This window comes from Theobroma umbraticum, unplaced genomic scaffold, assembly GCF_002168275.2.
Source record: "Theobroma umbraticum cultivar Fairchild unplaced genomic scaffold, ASM216827v3 scaffold_12.1, whole genome shotgun sequence".
Classification (NCBI taxonomy): Eukaryota; Viridiplantae; Streptophyta; class Magnoliopsida; order Malvales; family Malvaceae; genus Theobroma; species Theobroma umbraticum.
The window spans coordinates 5,211,741-5,217,126 of NW_018397269.1; the positions used below are offsets into that span (position 1 = coordinate 5,211,741).

A 5,386-nucleotide genomic window follows, 5' to 3' on the forward strand; every position below is an offset into this window, starting at 1 on the left:
ATAGAAGTTTGGAAATCATCTTGTCCTCAAGGAATTTAAATACAAAATCATTGTATAAACAACGGAGTTGTGGAACAACATGTAATTCTCACCATACGAAAGAATTCCAGTTTGAAAACCAAAATAGATATCACTCTCGAGTAGGTAATCGCACTAATATACTCACAGACCCGTTTTCACATAATAACATATGGGAGCTCTGCTCCACTGGATTCCCATACCATGGTAGTCTCAACGACATTAGCCGACATCGGAGAAATCATGTGGTTGCAACCACGTATATCATTTGTGACCTAGCCACGTATATCATCCCGTGGCTTTCCCATGTATACATATCACAGACAATGGCCCCAGCCACATTTAACAGCCCATTGGCGACCCAAAGATTCTCTAGCTAAAGCTTACTTGTACAAAAGGGTCACACAATCCCGATGTGACATTTGACCTACTCTCAAATCTCCCGGATTGATAAAACCATTTAAAATCAAGTTGGGTTCTCAAAAGCTTATTTCAAATCCATTTCTAAAATACCATTCATGGTAACATGATAAAACCACATTGTAAGACTTTATAATATAAAATCTTTACATGAGGTTTATATATCAAAACAGCATGGTGAACATGAAATTTATTCATGAATGCACATCACACAAACAATAAAGCACGTTTTTATGTAAACTGAGTTAAAAAGCTTGTTTCTCGATTTCTAAAACTCTTTACGTATGTAGTTAATATATACATATATACAAAACCTTTTTCAAAGCATGGCATTCACAAGCCTAACATTCTACTAACTGATGCTGTCCACAAATTCAATATAACTTGATTGCAAATCCATTTAAAAATCGCCTACCAAGGTTAACAACACATGCTGTCCACAAATTGCATTTAAAGCAAACCGACACGTTTATTAATCGTATATCGATATGTATATATATCATCAAAATTTTGAAATAGACACTCTTTACTCACCTTACAATAGCAGACACTACGTCGCTATTGATTTGGGTGCGTATCTAACTAATTCTACCTACCAGTCATCCGTTACCTCTTTCGACATGCCGCCACAGCAACTTTCCTTTCTCACAGTTTCTAGCAACAATTCAAACCCAATACACTTAATTGCACTCATATATGGGCAGCACATCCATCAACAAATCCTTAACCTAATTTTATAGTTTTCATCAACATTATTCACAGTCATTTAACATACAACCCATATACTTCAACCAACCAAAGCCAACACAACACAATATAGTCCATTGCATGCTTTGCTCTCGGTTTTAGCTTGAATTCCACATATAGTTCACAATTCCTTCACATCCTTGGCCATCATTGCTGCCATAAACATAGACAATTAATACATATCTCATTTCTCCTTTCTAGTTGTGATTTCAAGATTAAAACACTTACCCATTGCTTATCTAGCTCAAAATCATCATGCATTCCAAGATCCACTACATGCATGCATCTAGTTCTTGAATCCTTGAAGATTCTTGCTACCACAAACAAAATCCCACATTATAATCGGTTCAAAAAGCATGCATTCAAACAAAACGATAATTCTTACCTTCCTTACCTTGGAATCTCTAAGCCAACCCACCAAGGTCTCTTTAAACTCCAACAAAGGCATGTGAAAGGAAAACTTCTCAATTTTTCTCTAGTTTCTCCAAAACTGAACCTTCCTTTCTCTTTTCTTCTCTCTCTTTTCTTCCTTTCTTCTTTCCTCCTTTCTTCCTTTCTCCTTCCCTTCCTCTTTCTTTCTGCTTCCAAGCTGATTCTCATTTTTCTTTTTTTTTCAAGGTGCGGTTTTCTTTCCCAAGCTTTTTCCTCACCTTTCTTTTCCTTTTCTTTATTTATTCTTTAAATGTAACGACCACTCCTCGATCGCTATTGGTGTTTGAGTTTCACAAGAGAACCTGCCAAGTTTCGAATAAGCCTTACATAAAACGATAGCTATTACTTCATATTCATGCCATCAATCTATGAAATTACCTTGATCCATAAAACTCTTTGTAATAAGAATTAAACAATAATCTTTATAAATTGACTAAACCTTTATTCCACATAATCGTAAAAATAATACATCAAGACTTATAATCTCCAAATGTACATTTGCATTGACATTATTGTCTAATTTCATAACAAATTACACTATGACAACTCGATCTCTAGCAACGGAGCGACTCGAAATAAAGTGCTATGACATGCCTTTACCTATCCCGTTGGGCTGAAAATGCCAATGACTACAAGATAAGCTGATCACTATCTGCAAAAGGGAAATAAAAGGGTGTGAGTCTCATAGACTTAGTGATCATCGGCTCCGTGAGTAGGGTGTAGATGGGAAACAAGCATAAGGTAGATAAATTTGAATAATAAAACCGGAATAAGTATAGTAATCTTAGAAAAATCAAATCACTAGTAGAGAGTGTTTGTGCCTTGTAAAAATGAAGCTATAAAATATAATACAATATTTCACTTGGTAAAACGGTGCCCAAAACAACTTTAGCGAAACCGAGTTCAAACATCAAAAACATTACTTGCCATAAACATATGAATAATAGCATAAACTATGCATACTCCAAAATGTGTGGCATATAAAGAAATCAAAGTGTCTGGCCATGTAAACAATTTCATGATCATCAAGTAACCACTGAAAGCTTTTATTCAAACTAAAGGAGCTGCAAAGAAATCTTAACTCTCCGCCATGCAAAAGAGTACGCATCAAAAACTCACAAGGCTCTCGAGTATGTAAGTATCGTAATCACCCGTGGACTTATTTCTACGTAATAACATCTGAGAGCTCTGCTCCATCAAACCCCCACAACCATGGTAGTCTCGACGATGTTAGCCGACGTCAAAGAAATCAAGCAGTCATAATCATGAATATCACTTGTGGCCTAGCCACATATAACAACTCATGGCCTTGCCACGTATATCACAGACTATGGCTCCAGCCATGCCTAATAGCCAGTCGACGACCTAAAGGTTCTTTAGCTAGAACTCATTTGTACACAAGGGTCACACTTAACCGAAGTGACAGTCGGCTACTCTCGATGCTCTCAGTTTGTCAAAATTGTTTTAGAAACCTAATCAAGTTTTCCAAGGCTTTTCCTTTAAATCGTTTGAAATCAAAGTTCAATAATCTTTCAAATTGCTTTTCACATTAAATGGCATGGTAAAATACTTTGTACAAAGATCGGAATAAAATCGGTGCTCAAACTTGCATTTTAAATCATTTAACAAATGCATTTTGCTATGCATATCACACAAAAACACAAGGCACGAATATTGATGCAAACATCGTGCAAGGCTCGTTTCCTGGTTTGTAAAACTTTTTACATATATAGCTTATCTATCAATATATCTAAATCACTTTAAAAACACTTGCATCCACAATTTACTATGGTTTCTACCAGCTCATGCTTTCCACAATAGCAATATAAAAATCATTGTAAATCTATTTTAAAAATGGCCTAGCAAGGCTAATAGCTCATGTTATCCACAAATGCACTTAAGGAAAACCAACAACGTTTATTAATGTAAAACAATATATAGTATGGAGATTTTAAAATCGACACCCGTTACTCACTTTACAATAGCGGGATGCTTCGTCACTATTGACTTAAATGCGTATCTAACTAATTCTACTTGCAGGTCACCCGTTACCTCTTCCGGCGTGCCACTACGACAAACATTTCCTAGAAACAAATTAAACTCAATAAGCTTAATCATACACAAATATGGGTAGTAGATTGGTTAATAATTCCTTTACCAAATTTCATATTTTTCTTCAACCTCAACCACAAGCATTTTAACATGCATTTCACATATTATCAACTGTTCATAACCAACACAACACAATTTGGACACATTGCATGCTCACGTCTCGGTTTTAGCTTGAGTCCCACATATGATTCACAATTTCCTCTCATCCATGGTCTTCATTGCTTCCACAAACATAAACAATTAGCATACATATCATTTCTCTTGTTTACGTGTGATTTCAAGACTAAAATGCTCACCCATTACTTAACTATCTCAAAATCACCATGCATTCCAAGATTGATCCACACGCATGCATCTATTTCTTTCAAATCTTGGATGACCTTTGCTGCCACAAACATTCTCACACAATTACCAACTTATTTCCTCAAGAAATCATAACCAAAATCAAGGTTTTACTTACCTTCCTTAGCTTGGAAGGTTTTTTGGTTTAGGGTTTAGGTTCTACTTACCTTTTGGTTTTTCTCCTAGCTTCCACTAAACCGAGCCTCCTCCAAGCCTTTTTCACTCAACTCTTTCTCTCTTCTCAGGTGGAAGCCTCACAAGGCTATTTTCCTTCCATATCTCTTCCAAATGGGTGGATCTCTCATGGAACTTACTTGTTTTCTTCACACTTTTCTTCTAAAAATCGAGCCTTTCCTTGTATGTAGCTTTTCTTCTCTTTTCTCTCTCTCTCTCAGGTGGTGGACAAAACAAGGGTAAAATGAGCCTTCATCCCATTTTTCTTTGTTATGGGCAGATTGCCCAAGGAAATGGCAACACTTCCTTTCATTTCTTCTCTCATGGGCGGATTGCCTAAAGTTTGGTCATTTTATCATTTTCCTTTTACTTTCATGTGGTTAAAATCACAAGGTAAAAAGGCTTTTTAAACCTTTCAGCCACCACCATCATTGTCCACTCTTTTCCCACTATTGTCTTTTCTTTTCTCTTTACAAGTCATGCCAATCAATTCTTCTCTTTGTTATTATCACCACCTCCCATTGGTGGCTTGTTCATGCAATGTTTCCTTTTATTTCATTTGCATTACATTTCACACGTATTTTATTGCATTTCATTTTTATTTCCTTTCAATGCCACCTTATCATCCAATAATATTTCATGCTATGATTATACTGTTTCCTTTTTAAATCACATTACCATTCTTATGTTGTTTACTATGGGCTATCTTTGCCAAACCATGGTTTTCTCTTATTTAAATACTCTTTATTCTTTTTCTCTTTATCAACTTTCACATGGTGGGGTGCCACATGTTCCCCACTAGCTTCCTTCTTTTTCAATACAATGATTTGCATGTAACAGTTAATTTTGCATGCACATCGCATATTCGACATAACCTAACCTTTCTTGATTAGTAAATGTCCATTTAATTAAACTTGCACATATGTTCTTAAACTTTTCCTTATTTACCATTTAACCCTCCAAATATTCATCTTCTACAATTTGATCCTTCCAACATGTTTTAAAGTCCAATTTTCTTCTATCTTTCTTCCTTTACATGTGTGCAAACAAAATATAAAATTTTACACTTCACCAAGGTATCACCATAATATTTAAATATATACTTACTCGTGCTAGTTTTATTTAATAAAGGCATACGAGC

The 5,386-nt window shown here is 35.5% G+C and overlaps 1 long non-coding RNA gene across 6 annotated transcripts; it reads right to left on the reverse strand.

Moving 5' to 3' along the window:
* Positions 1-810: 810 nt before the first annotated feature.
* On the reverse strand, positions 811-4,658 carry LOC110425898 (uncharacterized). Of its 6 annotated transcripts, none has more exons than XR_016351862.1 (7): positions 4,239-4,658; positions 4,026-4,109; positions 3,887-3,950; positions 2,218-3,701; positions 1,580-1,919; positions 1,414-1,499; positions 811-1,338 (listed from the first exon to the last, which is right to left on the reverse strand). It is a non-coding gene; the product is annotated as an uncharacterized LOC110425898 (long non-coding RNA). The 6 variants fall into 6 exon arrangements; XR_016351861.1 differs by having other exon boundaries at positions 4,026-4,114; XR_016351863.1 differs by having other exon boundaries at positions 2,218-2,269; positions 3,593-3,701; positions 4,026-4,658.
* Positions 4,659-5,386: the final 728 nt, after the last annotated feature.